The following is a 23,142-nucleotide window of genomic DNA, read 5'->3' on the forward strand; positions in this document are numbered from 1 at the left end:
CTATATCTATCATCATATTGTTGTGAGTCTTCTTTCCAGCAATATCGTTGACAGATAATGTACTAGAAGGTTCTTCATATTTTTTATTGAGGTACTTTAGCCCTGTATCACCAATAGAAGCCAGATGAAGCCTCATCAATCCTTGCCATGCTAAGAAGTTGTCCCTATGAAGTCTTGGAATTTCCCTTTTGTAAGACATCCTGATCTTTAGCTTAGATCCTTGAAATCTTTTCCTATAAGCACCAAAAGCTCTAATACCAATTGCTGGGATTAAAGATAGAGTAACTGAGAGGGGGAGGGGGGTGAATCAATTACTAACAAAAATTAATCCATAGATCCCTTAGATGTCTTAAAGATCTAGTTATTGTTGATACTCGGTAAACAAATGCTGTAACTTGGTAAATTAAACTATTACTTATCTTCAAGAATTCATGCATGTAACTGAAAACAAAAATGAACACAAGAGACACCATATTTAACGTAGAAACTCAATAGTCACCAATTTTTCACTCTTTTGAAGTGAGCGTTGTTAGGAGCCAACCCTATTAAAGTTTACAATACACACTATTAGGTGTGACCCTATTAGAGGATTTAATCACCCTGTTATGAGTGGCCTTGCTAGAGGTCTTTAGAACAATTCAACTAAACTGTCACCTTGTTAGAGGATTTACAAAATGGCTATTAAACCAACTCTGTTAAGAGATTTGAAATCACTGCTACAATGGCTAGAAAGAAATAATGAATTGACCCAAACAAGATGCAATTGAATTTGCTAGCTATAGGTCTCTGTTTAGCATAATTAGATACTCCTTGATCAAATATAGCTTTGTTGCTCCTCAATGATCTCTGATCATCCTTCAAATTCACTTCCACAATAATTAGTCCTCATATCACATTAATTCCACACACACTTCCACTGCCCCTTAGAATTTGCAACTTGACCTCTTAATTATAGCATTTAGATTATCAAGTCAGCCCATTTACATGTTACATTTACCAATAAATCATACATCAGTCAGCTACAAATATTACTCTAAAAAAATATACATTATTTCATAAAACAAAGAAATCCTTTACTGGCCGACGCTGCTCAGTAAATACTACTTCTAAAACTTTCCTAAGTTAACCTTCTTGACTCAGTTAACATTGCAATATCCTTAAAATCCTTTGGCTGCCGAGTTTACTTGGTAAGAACTATTTCTGCCACATTTCCTTTGATGACTGAGTGAGCTTGGTAAGAACTATTTCTGCTACATTTCTTTTGATGATCGAGTGAGCTCAGTTCGAACTATTTACTTAGTAGATATTGCAAGTTTTCTTTAGTAAGCTTCTAGGTTCAGTAGATTCTATCCTTTTGCCTCGCTGACCATCCGAGCTTGGTAGACTCTGTCCTTTGCCTTGCTAACCTTCTGAGCTCGGTAGACTCTATCTTTTGCCTTACTGACCTTCTGAGCTCGGTTGACACTATCCTTTTCCTTGCTAACCTTTTCAGCTCGGTAAACTCTATCTGATGACTGATATGACATTTGTGTGACATCAAAGATAACACACAATTGAACAATTGTGTCCAACACAAATGGTCTCTTTTTAGACTATGGATTATTTTTGTGTTTTTAGTATGTTGGTGATATCTCGGTATGTTGGACTACCTGCTAAAACTTGTGGAAAACACAAGATAGCTAAAAGTCCCAAGGATAAAGAAAAGGGTTGGGGATTGGGTCTGATTATTGTGTTTCTTACACCATGCTTGCAACTTGGCTATTTGTTATGGGTTATAATTGTACACACCTAAAAATCCTTTAGAAAATAAAATATTTTTATTTTCTAAAAAAAGTCCCTGATGACATCATCATTTATTAATTAATTAATTAATTTATTTTTATGCCATTAAATCCCTTTATCTTAATTAAAAATATTTAATTAAGAAATCCCTCCAAAAAATGTTTAAATCTTATTTAAAAATTATTTCCTTATTTATTAATTATTTAATTAATAATTTGACCAAAAAACCCAAAATAAATAAAAAAATTATTTTTTGCCCAAAGCTTGGCCAATTTCCTTAAGACTACTAACCTCTTCCAAAATCTTCTAATCCTTCTTTAATTTTGATTAAAGGCTAATCCCATCATTTCCTACCCCTAATCCCAACTAAAAATATTTAATTAAGATTAAATATTAATCCTCATGTTTATTAAAAAAGTTCTAATAAATATCTCCCCAACCCAAACCCTTGAAATAAATAAAACTTTATTTATTTTTTAAAAATCTAATTTATCCTCAACCTAAGAAGTTCTAGACTCTTATAGAAAGTCTTCATCCTCATCCTAAGAAGTTCTAGACTATTCTAAAAAGTCTTTATCCTCATCCAAAGTCTAGACTCTTCTAGAAGATGTCTTTAAACCTAATCTTAATCCCCTCCTAACCTTGTCACATTCCCTAAACATGGGTTAAAACTTACTAACCCAAGTCAAAGTTAACAAATATCTCCTCCTTCACCCACTCTCATTAAATGTCATCCACTTGCCTATCCCTAAGCTAATCCTAAACCATCCTAATCCATCCTCTAATCATTTGCACAATCCTAAGCAAGCTTAAAACCTTCCTAATCAAGCCCAAGTCGAAATTCCTCTCATCTCCTTCAAAATATCCCAACCATAAAACTTTATGAAGTCCACTAGACCATAAATGACTCTTCCAAATCCCTTTCATTGCTCTTACAAGCCATTATGAGGGTCTTTATGAAGATTTTGTCCCTTGAGCCTCCTTTGTTGACTCATCCTTCCCCTTTCCTCCATCCTCTCACCCTGTGACATGTGTCACTCCTTGATTGGCTGTAAGGAAGCACAATCCATGTGCTCTCCTCTCATGCAATCTGAGCCCTCCATGAGATTTTTCCCATCTTTGCATCTTAGCCCTCAAACCCTCAAGCCTCTTGCCTATAAATTGGATCCTTCCCCTTTGCAAAACAACACAATCTATGAAGTAAAGTCATAATGCCATTTTAAGAAGCCATTTTACATCAAAACCATACACTCACACCCAAATTCCAAATCCACTTGAAGCCCTTTTTGAAGCATAAAGCTTGAGCATACATCCTATCTATTTAGACAAAGCTACTCAACAAGAGAGCTTCTCATTGAGAGAGCCCATTAATGGCTCATATTCTCAATTGAGAGCTTGTCTTAGTCTATCTTGAAGTTTATGAATTTTGTTTAGTTTGTAGAAGCTTTATTTAAATTTGGTTTCTATTAGCATACTAACATTGCTCATATACATTTTGGCATGCCCGGTGGGACCTTGCATGGGTCATCTTCATTAGCTTTTTAAGTCAAGTTTTGTATGTCATTTGCTAATTTTGGCTAATTTTACTTATTTTTTTGATTGGTAGGATTGTATAAGTTGGTTTTGTAGGTCCACATGAGTATGAAGAAGAAAAAGGAACTCATAGTCTATCTCATAGTGCTTGTAGATTTTTCAAGCTTATAGGTGGACAAAGCACTTAGAATTCTTCTTCCTCTTCTTGTCTATATTCTTCTTATTCCATTTACTTCTTCTTCTTCTTCTTGTGGGAGATCTTGGCCATTTTTTTTTAAGGAAGAAAAATCATACACACTTCTTTTTAGTGCTTAAAATGAACCCCCAAATACTACTTAAATCCATTAAAAAATTAAAAATTTGTAAAAAAGAAAAAATCTTTTAACAAGTGAAACTAAACCAATCCAATCATTTGCATCCTTGCAACATCAAGGTTTTAGATGCATTCATGCAAAGTTAGGAACACTTCATTTTTGGAAATTTAAAAAGAACTTCAAGTTTCCATTTCAAAAGGTTCAAAATCAATACTAAGTGCACACTAAAATCTAAATCAAACTCAAAGCATCAATCAAGGATAAAATGAACCTCATTTGCAAATATTTTAAAGTTCTTTTAAAAATCTCATGAAAACTAAGAGTCCTAAATGGTTGCCAAAAATTGTCTTAAAAGCTTTGTTATTTGTTCCAAACAAATGTCTTGTTGCAAAATCTTGAATGTTTCTTAGGTTTTTCATGCATCAAAACAATCTAGGAATATCATTTTTGGGCTTAAAATATGCAAACTAGAACACAAAATCTTGAATGAAAACCAAAGTCCAAAGAGTCATTTTCACTTTTGAGTCCAAAACAATCTTGAATGATCTAAGGTTAAAACAAAGCACTTCAAAGTTCTTAAAACAACACACAAAATCTCAATCTTGAATGCTCAAAGGAAAAAACTTGAATGTTTAATCACTTGTCTTTGAATGCATGTTGCTAAAATCACTCTTAAGTGCCATGGATTAAAATCAAGTTTTTTTATTTTATGAATGCATGATTAAAACAACAAATCCAATCTTGAATGCCATAGATCAAATAATCATCTTTTGGGGCATAAAAAGAATCTATATTCTAGAAACTTCCTAAATTATAAAAACCAAATAAAGATGCTTTAAGTGAGTTTGTAGTTGGACTCACCCTCTTTAATCACCCATCAATTTAACCATTGGTTGCAATCTCAGTGCCATCTATGGGGATGGGTCCACCTAAGAGGGTGTTAAGCGCTCCACAAAGATCAAACTTCACATACTTGTTTTTTTATTAGTTTTTCTAACTTAGAAAATTCCTTGAATGCACATTAGGCTCACTAACACTTCATTTGGGCATTGAAATTTGAACAAATCTTGACGTGGAAGGCCTCTGGGTGCACACTTGAAATCGAATTACACAAATCCTTGTTTTGGGCTTAAAACAAAATCACACCAACTCTTGAATGTCCTAAAAGAAATTAATCAATACTTGACATGGAGGGCCTCTGGGTGCACGGGTTTACTTTCTTATTGACCCTAACTCTTCTTCTTGTTCACATTCTTCGATCAATTTTTCTTTGTTGGCACATTGCAAAGTTGGAATTGAACATTTGTATCTTAAACATGAGTGCTTGCAAAGTCTAGATCAGCACACATAAGAGTCAGTTGGAAAAGGAACAAGCGTGTTTTTTAGCCCAAGGTCATCCAAGTCTTCTCTCCCCTTGTCATCTTTCGAGGCCATCTTGGGTGCATAAGATTAGGATACAAAAACTTGTTTTTCTTTTTAGGAGGCCTACTTAGGGATTTCATCACCCCTTGGGATGACCTCAACTCCAGTATTTCGGCGAAGTATAAAGATCGGGAGGTGAATCTAAAGACACCTCTCTTGGAATCAAGATTTTGTCACTCGGGCTAAGCCTCAAGGAACTTTATACCCTTGAGAAGTGAAAGAGGAGAAGTGGGTTATCGCTCCTCTCAGCTGTGTGACATTGTTTTGGTTTTATCTACGGATTTGGGCCTCATGTACCTTGGGTATATCGAGGACTCTCCAGCTAAACCAACTGTCAGCCTTGTAGATAACCATCTAGGATGTTAATGTGTTTGAAGTGATTGATCAAAACATTTGTAAAACATACACACTCCTTGGTGCAAGTATCACATTCTGAGAATCCAAAACTTCTATCTGGTTGTTCTTATCTATTGCTTATTTTTTATTTGTTGAATGAATGTTTTCCAAACTTGGTCAATCCTAGCTTAGGGCACACTTAGCGTAGTCACTTCCTATCCCAAAAGTTGAACAAGTTTAAGAAAAATAATCGAGATCTCTTTAAGCTAAGAAGATTCAAAAATTCATGTCAGAACAACTCAAATCCAAACAGAAATTTCTCAAAGTTAAACTCAAGCCATCTTAGGCATACCAAGAACTTTTAGCCAAGAGAAAGGAACTAACACCAAGCCCTCAAATTGCAAAACTCCACAAAGTAGAGGACAAAGCTGCTAACGAAGCCCTTCAAGAAGCTTGGTTAGATCACACCATCCAACTTAACCAACATCCAGGAGTTAACAATGTTTATGCCTTACCAACTAGGCATGACTTCTATGATTAGACCCCCTTGTTTCTCCACATCTTCTTGCATAAGCTTCAATTTAGAGTCATCCTTGTAGGTAAGCCAGCCATCCTTAGTCATCCCCTTAAGCATTTTAGCTCATCCATCTCATTTAGAACCAAACCATCTAGCCAACAATCCAAAAATCTTCACATCCAAGCCTTCAAAATTATTGTCACCTCGCCAAAAGTTTGCCATTCCTAACATCTTCCAAATCCACCAGCCTCACCAAGGTTATCCCTTTGACAGAGCTTTGTCTAGGGTAATCTAGCTTTGTCACTTGTTATCCCTCATCACCTTGAGCTAAAGGTTGGGATCCACAAGTGGTCAATCTTGTGTTCTTCTTAAAGGATCATCAGTCTATCCTTAAGTTGACACAATCACCACCAAGCTTGCACATAGGAAGCAAACCTTTCATGCTTTGGCAACATATCTTTGAAGTTACCATCCCCAACTCAATCCTCCTTAAGTTTTATTGTATAGCTTTTCCTCAACCTAGGAAATAATTTACATAGAAAAGCCTTCCCCCCTTTTGCATCCATCAGCATTGTTGCATCTCATCCCTAGGAACATTCTACATTTTCATGCCACTTGTCACTCACTTAGGCAAGAAGAAGAAGGAAACAATGGAGCCCTATCATTTGAATCCAACAACATCGCTCCCCTTGAGCACTCAACCATCCTTTAGCCCAGAGAACACTATACCATCACCTACTGATATTGAAGCTTTTATGAACCAACCAGGAAATGCAGTATTGGTGAATGCCATTATAGACAAAAACAAGGAAACAATCATGGCTACCTTTCGAAGGGACAACATTGGAGCCTTCAACTTTGGAAGACCTCCCCCCTTATCAGATCCATCTCACCCCTTGTTTGAGCAACTCCCACCACCCATAGGCTCTTATGATTCAAATTATCCTCAATATGTGCCAAAAGAAGAGCCTAACCCACCCCATATGATCCAACAGACCCAAACATACCATCCTCCACTCAAGTTGAGATCTCCCTTCCACAAGCCAATCTAGCCACCACCACTCCACCATTGGTCCATACCACTCCATACCAAACCCCCTTCGCCCAAAAAACCTCATCATTCACTCCCTTCACTATTGCTACTGCTGTTCCCCAACCCAGCCTTCCAAATCCACTCATCTCCCAAATCAGTGCTAGTATCTTTGGCCAACCTCATCAATATACAACATGGATGCCACCCATGGGGCCAAGTAATCAACCTTTCATCACCCCCATCTTGTTTACCTCAGCTCAGAATATGATTCCATCATTTCCACTCAATCCTTGGAGCTCAGTGTCATCAGCCACAAATCCACAAGCTACTACCCTCACTCCACAAAGCTATCAAACCGCACAAGCTACTACCAATGTTCTGCCTAGCTCTCAAGTGACCCAAGCTCCTGCCACCACTCTACCAAGCTTTCAAATCTAGCCACCAAGCTATCAAACCACATCAATTCCATTTCCAAGCTTTCAATTCCCAACACCTCCACCACCAACTAATCCATTACCTCCTATTACCAACTATTTTTCTATGCCACTTCTAGGAGGAAATCCACCACCACCAACCACCAATTACTTGGCCTCCTTTGCCATGCAGATACCTTCCCAAATGGGGGAACAACCCACATATATTGGTCAAACTCCTCAAATCCAAAGTCAAGTTCCACAAGCTCCCCGATCCTTTCCCCAAGCTTCACAACCATCTTATACCTTACCTCCACAAAGAAATCCATTTATCCCACATCCAGCTTATGTTCCTCAATCCCAACCTCAAATCTAATATCAACAACAAGCCTCACAAAATATGCAACAATATCCCTACCAGCCCATACCTCAAAGCCATCCATATTCCATTGCCTCATCTAGCACATACCTACCTCAGGGCACTCCTACATTGGGGGCACCCCAACCATCACCCATTAATTCAGAATGGGAAGCCATGAAGACAGCTTTGAAGAAAATCTAGGAGGGAAATGATCCAAAAAATTTCAATTTTGAGAATGTGTGTCCTTACCCATTTGATAGAGCCATTACCATGACACCATTTCCCAAGCATTTTGAGACACCCAAGTTTGACAAATTTAGAGGAAGAGGAGACCCTGTCACACATATCAAAGAATTTTACATGCACTGCCAAGAAGTCACGTACAATGACATCTTCCTCTTGTGTCTCTTTCCCAAAAGCTTGGCCGGACCAGCTCTCGAATGGTTTTATAGAATCCCCTATGGAACAATTAAAAATTTTGCTAAATTGTCTGAGGCATTTGTAGCCCAATATGCCCATCTTGTTGAAATAGAGCTATCAGTAGTTGATCTTGTCCACACTAAGCAAAAAGGTGGAGAAAGCCTTCCTGAATATCTACAAATATGTAAAACCCTTACCACTCGTATATCTTGCACCTTGCCAGAGCGCCATTTGGTGAAAATGTTTATTGATAATGCCCATCCTAGCTTGGCTCACCACATGACCATGAACTATTTGTAGACCTACAAAGACATCAAAGAGAAAGGAATGATACTTGAGCAAGGACTCATTAAAGATGGTGTGGTCAAGATTTACAAGGAAGCCAACCAAAATCAATCACATTCCAATGACAAGTCTAGGTATTGGAACAAAAATAAGCACGTTGCAACAGATGGCGTCACTGACACCAGACATGTGAATATTGTTGGTCCTTCCCAAAATCAGTCTAACCCACCATATCAATCAAACAATCAACAAGCTATCAACTACCAATAGCAGAATAACCAAAGCTATAAAAACCACAATCCAAGACCCAACTTTCAAGGGTCTAGCAATCAAGCTAATGCCATCAATGTAGCTGCAGGACAAAATCCCAGATTCTAACTTGCACCTAGAAACTATACACCCCTTGGTGAACCTTTGGATGTCATTTTTGAGAAATTAGTCAAGGAAAACCTCATCAAATTTCCTCCTACCTAGAAAATCGACCCAAGCCAATCCAAAGTTGCATGGTACAAAGACAATGAGTACTACAAATTTCATAGGGTAAAAGGTCACACTACCCTCAGATGCATGAAACTGAAAGATTATGTGCAGAACCTCATTGATTGGAAAGAAATCACCATTGGTGCCCAAACCTCTCCAAATGCAGGCTTACAAATCTATCAAAATGCTTTTCCTCCTCACAAAAACCAAAATCTTGGAAAAGCACATATCCAAGCCAACAACAACAACACCAACAACCACCAGCTAAACCAACAACATGGGAAGAACAATGACCACACTTCATCCTACATAGACTATGGTAGCCTCATAGGTTGTATATCCGAGAAAGAGCCTTCTGTCAATGTTATCAATATCCAAGGATCAAACAATGAGTGTGCAGTCACCACTCAAAGAGCGTGATTTAACATCGCAAGCCCACCAGTTTCACTAGCACCATCAGCTCCATCAAAAAGCTAGTACAATATCTTGGAACACCTTGGGAACATGCCAGCCCAAATCTCCATTTTAGACCTTCTTCACACTAGTCCTATGTACAAGAACATCCTTGATAGTGCTCTCATAGAATCCTATTTCCCTTCAGATATCAACGCTACTGATTTTTGTAATCTTGTTGGACACCTATCCTCCTCATGTGCCCTATCATTCAAACCCACCGACATACACATGGTCGAGCCAGATCACACCCTTCCGCTTCGCATAGCCATCATGGCATCCAATTTTTTTGTGAAAAGAGTAATGATAGATAATGGATCAGCCTTGAACATTTTCACCCTAAAATTTATAAAACAAGGTGGGTATACTAAGGCAGATATCATTAGTGAGGTTATCACCATCAAAGCTTATGACAACTTGGAAAGAACCACAGAAGGAACTATTTTGCTGCCAATCAAGGTTGGGCCAGTCATCCAAGAGACACTCTGCCATGTTATTGATCTAAACCTACCATTTAACATCCTCCTCGGTCGCCCATGGATTCATGCCATGAAAGCCATTCCATCCACTTACCATCAGTGCGTCAAATTTCCACATCAAGGCACTGAGGTAACCATCCATGCTGATCCAGAACCCTTTTCTTACTGCAATGTGATTGAAGCTTCATATAAAAACCATTACCCTAGAATTGATATCGACACATCCATCACCAACTCATCCCACACTTTTAATGACCCAGAAACCATCCTCGCCTCCACCCTATCGACCATGAAGATCAATAACAAAGGCTATGGAGAGTATAATATGTCATATGCATTTGCTACTGGGGCACTCCCACTTGATCCACATGCCCATGGATGACTGACATATCACAAAGCTAAGGAGATTCAACCTCCTTGATACAAATAGTTTGGCCCAACAACCTTTGTATCCTCAAAAATCCCTCTTCATGAGGAACTCACTCCAGATATCAACAATTGGTTACCTAAGGATGCACCTCAAAGAAATCAAGCATGCCTTTATCACTTCAGCTAGAAGTATCCCCAAGAACATAAATTCATCATTGACAAATGGAACTATCAAGGTGGTGGTCTAGGACCAGAAGAAAGAGGCATGCAGTGCCCCATCGACGCACACAAGTGGGAATTGAAGTTAGGTCTTGGCTTTGGCATACCTAGAACTGGGGGCACCAATACGAATAGTCAAGCTTTTTCAAATATTCACCATGACCTTGTCAAAATTGAAGACATTCCTAAGGAAGTTGGAAAGAGATCCTACGACAATATCCTAGACCAAATCTCCCTAGGAGACTCTGTTCTCCAAGAACTATCCATCCATTTCATTGACCTACCACTCACCCATCCACAACTCATAGATTGGGACCAACCAAGTGTCATACACATTGATGAGTTCACATCAAAGGAAGCACTTCTGAGATTCATGGGAACTGAAACTCCTCATAAGCAAACAAAGCCAGATTTTGCCTATATCTACAAGCTAGATCCCAAGGGGTATTTTGGAGAAAATCCTCAACCTAGTTTTGATACACCCAAAAATGGAACTTAGGTGAATCCAAGACTAGCTAAGGCAGTGAAGAGAACCCCTCAGCAAGAACATCCACAACCACAAGTAGAACATGAGGATTTATCATTGCCTCCTCAAGCTAATTGGCCAGAGGTGTCTTCTATTCTAATTGAGGATACTAGAGAAGTCAACATCGGTTCTTTAGAGATCCCTAGACTTGTTCATATTGTTGCATCCCTATCACAAGACCAAGCTGACCTCCTCTTTGAGGTCTTAAGAGAGAACATTGGCCGATTTGTATGGTCATATCAGGACATGCCAGGACTTGATCCAAAGCTTGTAGTTCATCATCTTGCAGTCAATCCAAAGATCAAGCCTATCAGACAAAAGCTTAGAAAAATGCACCCCAAGGTGGCATTACTGGTCAAAGTTGAATTCGAAAGAAGGTTAGCTGCTAGGGTTATTCGACCTATCGACTACTCAGAGTGGATCTCCAACATGGTCCCCATCACTAAACCTTCTAGTGACATCAGAATCTGCACTAATTTCAGAGAACTTAACAAAGCTTGTCCAAAAGATGATTTTCCCTTGCCCAACATAGATATGATTGTAGACCTCACAGCTGGACATGAAATTTTGTCCCTCATGGATGGATTTTTTGGGTATAATCAAATCAAGATTGTAGAAGAGGATCAGCATAAGACATCATTCACTACCCCTTGGGGAACCTTTTGCTACAATATGATGCCTTTTCGCCTAAAGAATGATGGGGCTACCTATCAAAGAGCTATGACAACCATTTTTCATGATCTCATCCATACCATTTTGGAGGATTATGTGGATGATATCTTGATCAAGTCTCATACCTTCATGGATCATCTTGCTGACCTAGAGAAAGTCTTTGATAGGTTAGCCAAATATCATCTCATGCTAAATCCCAAGAAATGTGTCTTTGGGGTCACATCTGGCAAGCTTCTAGGCTTTATAGTTTCTAAACGAGGTATAGAGATTGACCCCAAGAAGGTCAAGGCCATCTTAGACATGCCTCCTCCCTAGACACTATGACAGCTTCGCTCTCTTCAGGGAAAGCTTCAATCCCTCCGGCGCTTCATCTCCCAGCTTGCAGATAAGTGTACACCATTTTCACATTTACTAAAGAAGGATGAGAACTTCAAGTGGGATCCTTTATGTCAGCACAACTTCGATTAGCTCAAGCAGTATCTGACCAATCCCCCTATCTTGGTTCCACCAGTTCTTGGTCGTCCCTTGATCTTGTACATATCAGCAACACCTACTGCTCTAGGGACACTTCTAGCATAGCTTGATGACTACGACAGAGAAAGAGCCATCTACTACATCAGTAGAACCCTAGTTTGTTATGAACTCAATTACACTCCTATGGAAAAAGCTTGTTTGGCAGTTGTTTTCTCAACCCAAAAGCTTTTCCACTATATGCTAAGTCATACCATCCAACTAGTCTCCAAGATCAACCCTCTCAAGTATATGCTCTCCAAAATAGCACTTACAGGCCATTTGGCCAAATGGGTTATGCTCCTTAGTGAATTTGACATCCAGTATGTGGACAAAAAGGCAATCAAAGGGAAAGCTATAGCAGATCACCTAGCTGATGCACCTCTAATAGATGCTTATCCATTGATCACAAAATTTCCAGATGAGCATATCTGCCTAATTGAAGAAAAACCCCATGGAAACTTTATTTTGATGCCTCATACACATCTCATGGATCAAGGGCAGGAATATTGTTGGTCACACCTCAAGGAGATTACATTCCTAAAGCCTTCAAGCTACAATTCCCTAGCACCAACAATATAGCTGAATATGAGGCCCTCATAGCAGGATTAAAGATAGTTGTAGAATGGAACATCGCTGAGTTACAAATCTTTGGTGATTCTTAGCTCATCATCAAGCAAGCCCTAAATGAATATCAAACCAAAGACGAAAAGCTATTACCCTACAAAGAGCTAGTTGATTAGCTAACCTAGCATTTTACAAGGCTTCAGTTTACACAAGTGCCTCGAATACAACACAAAGCAGTAGATGCTATGGCTACTATAGGTTCGCTCTTGGAAATTCCCCAAGCAACTACATAGTATGAGTTTTTAGTCGAGTAGCTCCTCACACTTGCCTATCCGAATGAGGATTTAAACTGTGTTTGTATCTTGGTTGGTCCCCAATTCCCTTGGTACCATGAGATTCACGCTTACCTTAATGATGGTATCATATCCCCTCACCTCACACATACCCAATGCCAAAACCTCATCCAAAAATCATCCCACTATGTTATCATAGCAAATACCCTATATCGTCGGGGTTATCACAATACTCTCTCTCGATGTTTAGACCAAAACGAGGCCGTGATGGTGTTAAAAGAAGTACGCTCCAGACTTTGTAGTGCCCACATGAGTAGTATTGTCCTAGCATGACAAATCTTTAGAGCAGGCTACTATTGGCCTACCATTAAAGAAGAATCTTGTGACTTTGCCAGAAAGTGTCTCCTATGTTAGCAACATGCAAATCTTGTGCATGCTCTAGCATAGGATCTACAACCTATTGCACCACCTTGGCCTTTTGCTTGTTGGGGCCTTGATCTAGTTGGAACTATCACACCCCTCTCATCTGATGGACATAAATGGATAATAATAGCTATAGTCTATTTCACTAAGTGGGTGGAAGTAGTCCCCCTAGTCTCAGCTACAGGAGTTTAGGTCTCTAAGTTTATCTTGTACCACATTGTTTGCCGCTTCGGCATGCCATCCACCATCTTCACTGACCACAGAGGTAACTTTGAAAATCTCAACATGGAAGAATTATGCACTTTTCTCTACATCCATCATCGCTTTTCTAGCCCATATTTCCCACAAGTTAATGGCCAGGACGAGGCAAATAACAAAACCCTCCTTAAAATCCTAAAGAAAGTTATCAATGATTTCGGCCATGATTGGCACCTACAAATAAATCCAGCCCTATGGGCCTATCAAACCTCCTTCCATACATCCATAGGCACAACTCCATACTCCCTAGTCTACGGTGCTGAAGTGGTACTACCCATCGAGGTTGAACTTCCCTCTTTGCGCATATCTTTGCAAGGGAAAATATCAGATGAAGAATACAGAGTAGCTCGGCTTACCTAGCTAGATCTCTTAGAAGAGAAGTGACAACAAGCCTATGATCATCTCATAGTCTATCAAACTCCTCAAAAGGAATTTCAACAAGAAGGTGCTTCCATGACACTTTCAGTTGGGTGACATGGTCCTCAAATAAAACATGAAAGTCCAAGCAGATTGAGAAAAGAAAGGAAAGTTTGAACCTACATGGTTTGGTCCTTATGTTGTCATTGCATCCTTTGGCTCTAGAGCCTATCAGCTATCTACACCAGAAGGAGAACTCTTGAATGATCCTACTAACATCATTCATCTCAAGAAGTTCTATGCTTGAAGATCCTTGGTATACCCAGCTTTTGAAAAATACAAAAAAAAAAATAGTAAAGAGAAATAAGCATCCAATGGTGAAAACTTGGCAATTCAAGCGCCTTGGATAGGTACCTTGGTGAAAACCTGGTAATTCAGGTGCCTTGTGTACTAAGACTAATCCATTATCTATCACTATCCTATCCCCCATCCATCCACCCACCATCCCATAACACACCTGCTTGTTCCTTTGGTGTTCCAACCAAATATCCAAAATCTAATGGAGCTTGTATTATACTTTGTAAATCTTGTACCATAGCTTGTATATCCAAATCTTGTCCAAAGCTTGTATCCTAGTTTGTATCCTATCACATGCACACAAAGAATCCCATTTTCACTTAAGCTTTTCGCAAACCATCTACCTATTCGCTTATCAACTATTGCAGACATCCCACCCTTCACCAACATTTCCATCTCACAAAACCCAAACATGAAGAACCTTGTACATTTGTAACATATCTTGGTCTGTCAGCTTGTACATCCTCTTTAGCTTAGTACCATTGTATCTATCCAGCTTTTGTGTTAGTTCCTCCTTGATCAGCATCTTGCACATATCGCACATCTTGGTTAGCTATTCCAATGCATCTTTTAGATAGATCTCCTATCACCAAAGTGTTATCCTTCTTAGTTTAGCTTGCTAGATGTATCACTCAGCCAGATCGATCGGCTTAGGTGCTCTTTGATAGATCCTTGTAGGATATAGCTTTACTCATGTCTGATCTTGGTCTGTTAGTACCTCGTCCTACCCATCTCATTGGCAAACGGTTCTCTTTTGGATTTTCACTTTCTTTTGATTTGGAATCTTCCCTTTTGGGTCTTGAAGTATCTTTTCCAAGCAATATTTTTGTTGCCTCCTCAAGGTTGCCACGATCTTCCATATCATGCTATGCTACAAATGGGGCACTCTGAGCATATGGTTTTGATCAAGTCTTTCATTTGTTTCTTTTTTTCTTGTGGGTTACCCATTGTTGGTTCCGCACTATTTCCTCTAGGTTTCATGTGCGATGCTGGGGCAATCCTTGTGTGTTTGTTTTGAGTCAGTCTTTTAGTCCTCTGGATGGTTGGTGACACGGCCTTGATGTTCTTGGCAACCTTGGCAATTAACCAATAGTCCTATAGCAAATCTAGTGCTCAACTACATGGTGGTACTTCTCTTTGAAGTATCCCCCTGGTCAAAAAAGCTTCAATGGTTTCCCTTCATCTCCATTATCCCCCATCCATATCCAACATCTGTCTCTCCTTCCCCAGCTTATGAATCAGTATCTCTTTGAATCAATCTTCACTTTTAGCTTTAGGGATCCACAATCCTAGTCTTAGGGATCCACCAATCCAATCAATCCACCAAGCCTCATCTTTCGAGCTCCACAATCCTAGTCCTAGGGATCTCCGAAACCCATCTTCTGCCAATCTAACTCTTTGAAATTCTGTTGGATCAGCTTTATTATCCCACCATCCATCTCCCTATCCTAGATTCCTTTTTATAGCGCTCTTCTCCTTCATCCTCTGCAATCCCTGAGATCTTAAGCTTGCTTCCTCTTGTGCCTCTGATTCTCCTTTATCATTCTCCCATAGTGAGAGTTTGAGCTAACTAAACCTCTTCTCTTAAGCCACTCTTCGTCCTCCCACCCACCAAGATTCTTGTACATTTCAAGAAGTTGTCGAGCCTCACTTTCTCTCCCTACCACCTTCTTGAGGGGGCATCTCACAGTCCATTCTCTCCTCTTCTGCTCTAGCCTTGAGCATCTTATTTTCTTATCTTTGATGCCATGCCACTTGCGACATCACATCAAAGAGGGGCAAAATGTAGACACCTAAAAATCCTTTAGAAAATAAAATATTTTTATTTTCTGAAAAAATTTCCTGATGATATCATCATTTATTAATTAATTAATTTATTTTAATGCCATTAAATCCCTTTATCTTAATTAAAAATATTTAATTAAGGAATCCCTCTCAAAAATGTTTAAATCTTATTTAAATAATAAATTGACCAAAAAACCCAAAATAAATAAAAAATTTATTTTTTGCCCAAAGCTCGGTCAATTTCCTTAAGACCACTAACCTCTTCCAAAATCTTCTAATCCTTCTTTAATTTTGATTAAAGGCTAATCCCATCATTTCCTACCCCTAATCCCAACTAAAAATATTTAATTAAGATTAAATATTAATCCTCATGTTTATTAAAAAAGTTTTAATAAATATCTCCTCAACCCAAACCCTTGAAATAAATAAAACTTTATTTATTTCTTAAAAATCTAATTTATCCTCATCCTAAGAAGTTCTAGACTCTTCTAGAAAGTCTTCATCCTCATCCTAGGAAGTTCTAGACTATTCTAGAAAGTCTTTATCCTCATCCAAAGTCTAGACTCTTCTAGAAGATGTCTTTAAACCTAATCCTAATCCCCTCCTAACCTTGTCACATTCCCTAAACATGGGTTAAAACTTACTAACCCAAGTCAAAGTTAACAAATATCTCCTCCTTCACCCACCCTCATTAAATGCCATCCACTTACCTATCCCTAAGCTAATCCTAAACCATCCTAATCCATCCTCTAATCATTTGCACAATCCTAAGCAAGCTTAAAACCTTCCTAATCAAGCCCAAGTCAAAATTCCTCTCATCTCCCTCAAAATATCCCAACCATAAAACTTTATGAAGCCCACTAGGCCATAAATGACTCTTCCAAAGCCCTTTCATTGCTCTTACAAGCCATTATGAGGGTCTTTATGAAGATTTTATCCCTTGAGCCTCCTTTGTTGACTCATCCTTCTCCTTTCCTCCATCCTCTCACCCTGTGACATGTGTCACTCCCTGATTGGCTGTAAGGAAGCACAATCCATGTGCTCTCCTCTCATGCAATCTGAGCCCTCCATGAGCTTTTCCCCATCCTTGCATCTTAGCCCTCAAACCCTCAAGCCTCTTGCCTATAAATTGGATCCTTCCCCTTTGCAAAACAACACAATCCATGAAGTAAAGTCATAATGCCATTTTAAGAAGCCATTTTACATCAAAACCATACACTCACACCCAAATTCCAACTCCATTTGAAGCCCTTTTTGAAGGATAAAGCTTGAGCATACATCCTATCTATTTAGACAAAGCTACTAAAAAAGAGAGCTTCTCATTGAGAGAGCCCATTAATGGCTTATATTCTCAATTGAGAGCTCATCTTAGTCTATCTTGAAGTTTATGAATTTTTTTTAGTTTGTAGAAGCTTTATTTAAATTTGGTTTCTATTAGCATACTAACATTGCTCATATACAATAATAGATTGTTATATTTTTTGATAAATTTATGCTTGAATTATGGCATGCAATTGCACCATTATTTTCACTTTTTTAACCAAGATATCAGTTGAGTGGAGAAAGTAAGAGAGGATCAACTATATCTAAGGATCTAGAAGCACTTTTTCCTAAGTAGTTTGATCCACTAGTATACACTAAACCAATTAGAGTGTGAATAGGTTGTAAAGTACTTTGAATCTACTCATTTTTACAATGGAACATAAAAAGAGTAACTGTTCCCTTTTCAGTCCTCCATGGAACTGTGGACACCATGAAAGATCTTAATACATCTCAGGATTTATATGATCAAGTAGCTTCAAGTCATAAAACAATAAATCTTTACGAAGGATATTTTCTTGATTTATTGCTTGAACATGAGCAAGATGAGGTTGTCAATGACATCCTTGATTGGATGGATTATAAATTGGAGTCCTAATTTGGTCCATGTTTGTCTCTTTATCCCTGCCCATTTCAAGAAAATGTAATAAAATATCTTGTTATTAAAAAATTTATCCTTTCTATGACCTTTGTGTGAAATAAACATTTTGTTAGTGGCATTTGTGTGATGAAGAACATAGAGCCAGTTGGCCACCAATAGCTATTGTTTTCACCTTGAGAGTGGCAACTTCAATAACAATTGAAGTCATGTTAATTCTTCATTTTTTGGAAAAGTTATGTGGTTTTATGATCTTGATAGTTCTCATTAGCTTGTGAAGTTATGCTCTTTTATTGGTTGATTATTCTATAAAATATACAAGAATGCACTCATGATCAAACAAGGTAAAGTTGCTAAAATATATTAGGTGGTTTGGAATTTACCAAAGTAAGGTTCATCTAAATCTCTAAAAATAATTATCAAGAAATTATGTGAAGCATTTTAGATTATTTTATGTCCTCAATAATTCAATAAATGTCCTTGATTCTTCTAACTTTTAATAGGAAAATTGGAAAATGGAAGCCTATTGCCAAAGAGGACAAATCTAGTAAAAAGTAGGATAAGAAAAAGATAGCCAAGGACCCGAACAAGCCAAAGAGGCCTGCTAGTACATTTTTGTTTTCATATATGTAAGATTATAATTTATTGAATTTATGATATGCTATGCTGATTATTTTTAGGTATTGGATAATATTTATTTGAGTTATTCAAATATCTTATCTCATTATCCAAGTCACAAGAGTGCTAGCTTTATATCTATTTGATCTTTCAATCAATTGTAATTTTCAAGTGAACTGTAACGAACAATATCAATATTTCTAACAATGCATTATGATTATTTTTTTCATTAGTGACAACACGTACTCAATTTTGTATGCTTATCGAGCATCCAAGTGGTTACCTTGTAAGCATTCACAGTTCAACAGTTTACACCGAGCAGATAGTGGCTACCAAGAAAATTTAGACAATATGAAGTCTAGTAGTATCTACCAAGCTTCTTAGTATCTAGCATGCTTCATAGTGTCTATTGACCAGATAGTTTGTGTCATGATGATTTAGCGCAAACCGAGTGATGAAAGATTCAATGTTTACCGAGTGAAGCAAGGTAAACTCAATGTATAGTATCTACCGAGTGACCATTGGTTATTGAGTTCAAAATTGCATCGAGTGATTAGTATGGACTGAGCCTTCACTTCTACCGACTACATGATGATGCTGAGTAATGCAGTGGACACTGTGTATTAGAAGCTGACAGAGTTAGTTCAATGAACCCAAGTTATTTACTATTAGGCTAACTCTGTAATGTATTTGTTTAGTTGTATTTTGGTCGACCTTGTAATTTTGTAAGTTTGAAAGGTATATATGTAAGATGAATTATAAGATATCAAATATGATGATGACTTGATGAAAGGAATGAAAAAGGGATAGCAAAGTAATGTGAAGTATATGCAAAAGATTATTAGCAGCAGTTCAAGGTACACAACAAGGTCAATTTAGAGACTAAAAAGTTATATCCAACACATGAGATTATCACTGCATAAGGGATCTTATCAACAATTAGTTGCAAGAAGATCCACTGCTTCATCTTAATAGGTGAATTAGTTTTCTAAATCCTCTAACAAGGTAGACTTAATAGTCTTTGTACAAATCTCCTAACATAGTGCATTCTTCATTGTATGTTTGCAAATCCTCTAACAAGGTGGACTTAGAGTCCTTTGTGCTCCTAATAGGGTAGATCACTAGGAGTGGTCAATGTAAGCCTTAACAAGCCAACTTTATACTCAAAGAAGAAAAGGAGCTTCTTTCCCAATCCTTAAAGAGAAGGAAGGAACTTGCAAGACAAATGAATGACCATCAGTATGTTGAAGAAAAGATTGAAGACCTTTTACCATCAAGCAGTTTATATGAAGCTAATGAGGCAATCAAGGAACTCCTAGCAAAGAATGGCTCTCTACAGGAAGAAGTAAGAAAACTTAAAAGAGAACAAGAAATCCAATCAATTAGGCTATGTGAAGTTTTGGAACAAAGAAATAAGGAAAATGAAGACTTGGAGGAAAGAAATAATCAATCCAATCAGCATGAAGACCTCATGGATCAAATCTCTAGAGAAAATGAAGAAATCAAGATTCTCAAAGAACAGAATGAAAGAATAAGAAGTGATCTAAATAGTGAAAGGGAAATTAATGAAAGAGTATTGAGAGAACTGAGATGTGAAAAGAAAATTGTTAAAAAATTAAAGAGTGACCTAAATACTAAAAAATAAATCAATGAAAGAATGATGAAATCATAAGAAGACATGAATCAACTGATATAGAAAAATGAGTAGAATCTTCATAAGCAAAAAGATAAAGAAGGACTTGGATACAATGAAGAACAAGGTGAATCTTCCAAGCAAGGTGCAAAAAGAAATCTAAAACCCTCATGCAATCATTGTGGAAAAGTTGGTCACACATCAATCAAATGTTGGAGCAATGGAAAAGGAAAGTGCTATAACTACAATCAACATGGTCACAAAGCCAATGAATGCATGGAGAAACAAAAATTTGAAGGTAATTGTCACAAATGCAAAAATCATGGTCACAAGGCATCTCAATGCAGATCCAAAACATTCAATCCAATTGAACAACTTCTAAAGGCAATATTTCGACGGGACTACAATACTTGGTCTAAATGTCATTATTCTGGAGAATATGGACACATTGGTATAAATTGTGCAAGGCATCACCTAAGAAAGGAGGACACTACTATAAGGTGTTATACATGCACTGAACTTGATCATATAGCTAAAAATTGCATGAATATAGGTAGAATTGAAGATGAAAAGAAAGAAAGGGTTGATAACATAAGGAAAGAAATGAAGCAGTAATGGATTCCTAAATCCATTGAAGATACAAGCTCAAATCATGGAAGTGTAGTTATTCAAGAAGTGGGTGACTCTGTCCCATCAAACTAAATTCCTAAGAATGAGTTGGAGCTGTACTCAACAACAAAATCATAAGTAGTTCCAACAAGGATGAGGAATGCAAAATGATCCAATTAGTATTATAGATACACTAGGATCAGAGAAATGCTATCTTTCACCAAGCTACATCAAACTCTACTGAGTAAAGTGGTTAAAGACCTTACCAAGCAAGGTTGGGAGTAAAAGGAATTTTGTTCATCTATCGAGTTGATACTCCTACCAAGTTAGGTTAGTGGATGACAGTTTGTCACGCACTATGACAATATGGTGCCTAGCATTAATGGTGAAATTTTTATCAAAATGGTCAGAATTCAACTTCAATTTCATTGTATCCTTAGAGCTAAGAGATTTCCAGGGGGATTCAAGTGACTTCAAAGTGATTTTGAGAAAATTTTTAGTTAACAAGTTTGTTCAAAGATTTCCATCACTTACCAAGCAATAATGGCTTCCCCAAGCACAAGCACCAGCAAGGAAAAATGTGGATCAAAAATGTTGGTCAAGGGTGTAGAATGGAAAACACCAAATTTCAAGTTGGTTCCCGTAGTGGCAGAGGCACTCGACCCTAATGGTGCATAGTCATGAGTTCCACCAAAGGTACTTCTGATCAACAATATCCAAACTCATTTCAAATGTTCAATTCAAGAAATAAAAACCGTAGAAATAGATAGCATGTTAGAAGAAACATGTGTTGATGGTTCACTAAAACCTGAACATAAACATCTAGAGACAAAAGGGTTGACCCACATCTCCCATATGCCAAGAAGCTTCCAAATAAAATGGATTAGATATATTCTCAGCTATGTTTACAATGGTCAGTTATGGTTGAAACAACTTGTATTAATCACTAAAAAGATTATTCACAAGATTACTGGCCTTCCAATACTTAGGAAAGCCAAATCTACTAAAACCCTAGGTCGGGATGAACTACAAAAGAAAACCCTAGCCGAGTGGGATGATAGAGACTTAAAGGTTAGCACCGTTACTGACATAGAACTTAGATTTGGAATTCATGTGATAGATCAAAAGATCTACAGTGAAATTTGATTAAATAGTGTGCCATGTGAGGCCATAGACTTGGTGTTGAAGGTTGAGAAGAAGAATTTGGAGTATGACTTGTTTGACCTAATGCTAAGACAACTGAATAAGAACATGGACAGTATTAGATCATCCAAGAATAACCCTTGTAAATTTGATTTTTTTTTTACATGTTTATTTTTGTATGCACAAAAATTATTTCCCTCCAAAGGTTCTATTGTATGGAGAAAGGATGTCCCCATTCTATATGAGATTAATGAATTTATAATAGAAATGGGTGTCAATTTTGACATATAATGGACAACTATTTTGAGGACTTCAAGGAGAGAATGAAAATTAGGTTCAGAATCCCTCCTAAACTTGTTGAAGATTACAAAGATGATGTTTGTTTTATGGTTGACTGTGACAGAGTATATATTTAGGTAGTCAGGCCCCAAGTTGCATGGGTAAAACCTCTACCTTATGAGGTAAACATTGATGAAACCAGAGATATTATTGAAGCACTAGTAAATGAACTAGTAGATCCCAAGCAACTAATTTTTGGTACCTTTGATGAGGCTAAAGTCAGAATAGAATTGGAGATCAAACTTCCCTAAGCAATCAACAAAGGTAAAAGAAAGGTTTCTAAGTTGAAAACTGCTACTGAGCCTTTAATGATTACCAAAGGAAAAGGTGAGGATGAAGAAGAGGAGCAAGAACTAGAAAATGAAGAGGAAGAATCAGAAAAAGAGGCAAAGCCAACCAAGAAGAAAGGAAGGGTTATCATCACAAAACCCCCAAGGGACTACACAACTATTTTCACCAGAAGAGGCAAAGGTAAGAATAAGGATGAAGTAGTATTTAGCAAGCCCCAACTTACCTTCCAAGAAAGGTTGAAACAGATGGAAGAGGGAGCTAGTAACCCAAATTTTAAAGCTCTAAAGTTTGAAACAAGGACTGATGCAAAAAAGATGTAGATTGAGGAATTGGTACTTAATAAGATGGGAAAATGGAAATACTCCCCAGACCATCTTGCCCCTCAAATATCCAAAGAGCTATTGGTAAGATAGCAACCAAGGTGGGA

Source organism: Cupressus sempervirens, chromosome 1, assembly GCF_028749045.1.
Source record: "Cupressus sempervirens isolate cs-2001-9-10 chromosome 1, ASM2874904v1, whole genome shotgun sequence".
Classification (NCBI taxonomy): domain Eukaryota; kingdom Viridiplantae; phylum Streptophyta; class Pinopsida; order Cupressales; family Cupressaceae; genus Cupressus; species Cupressus sempervirens.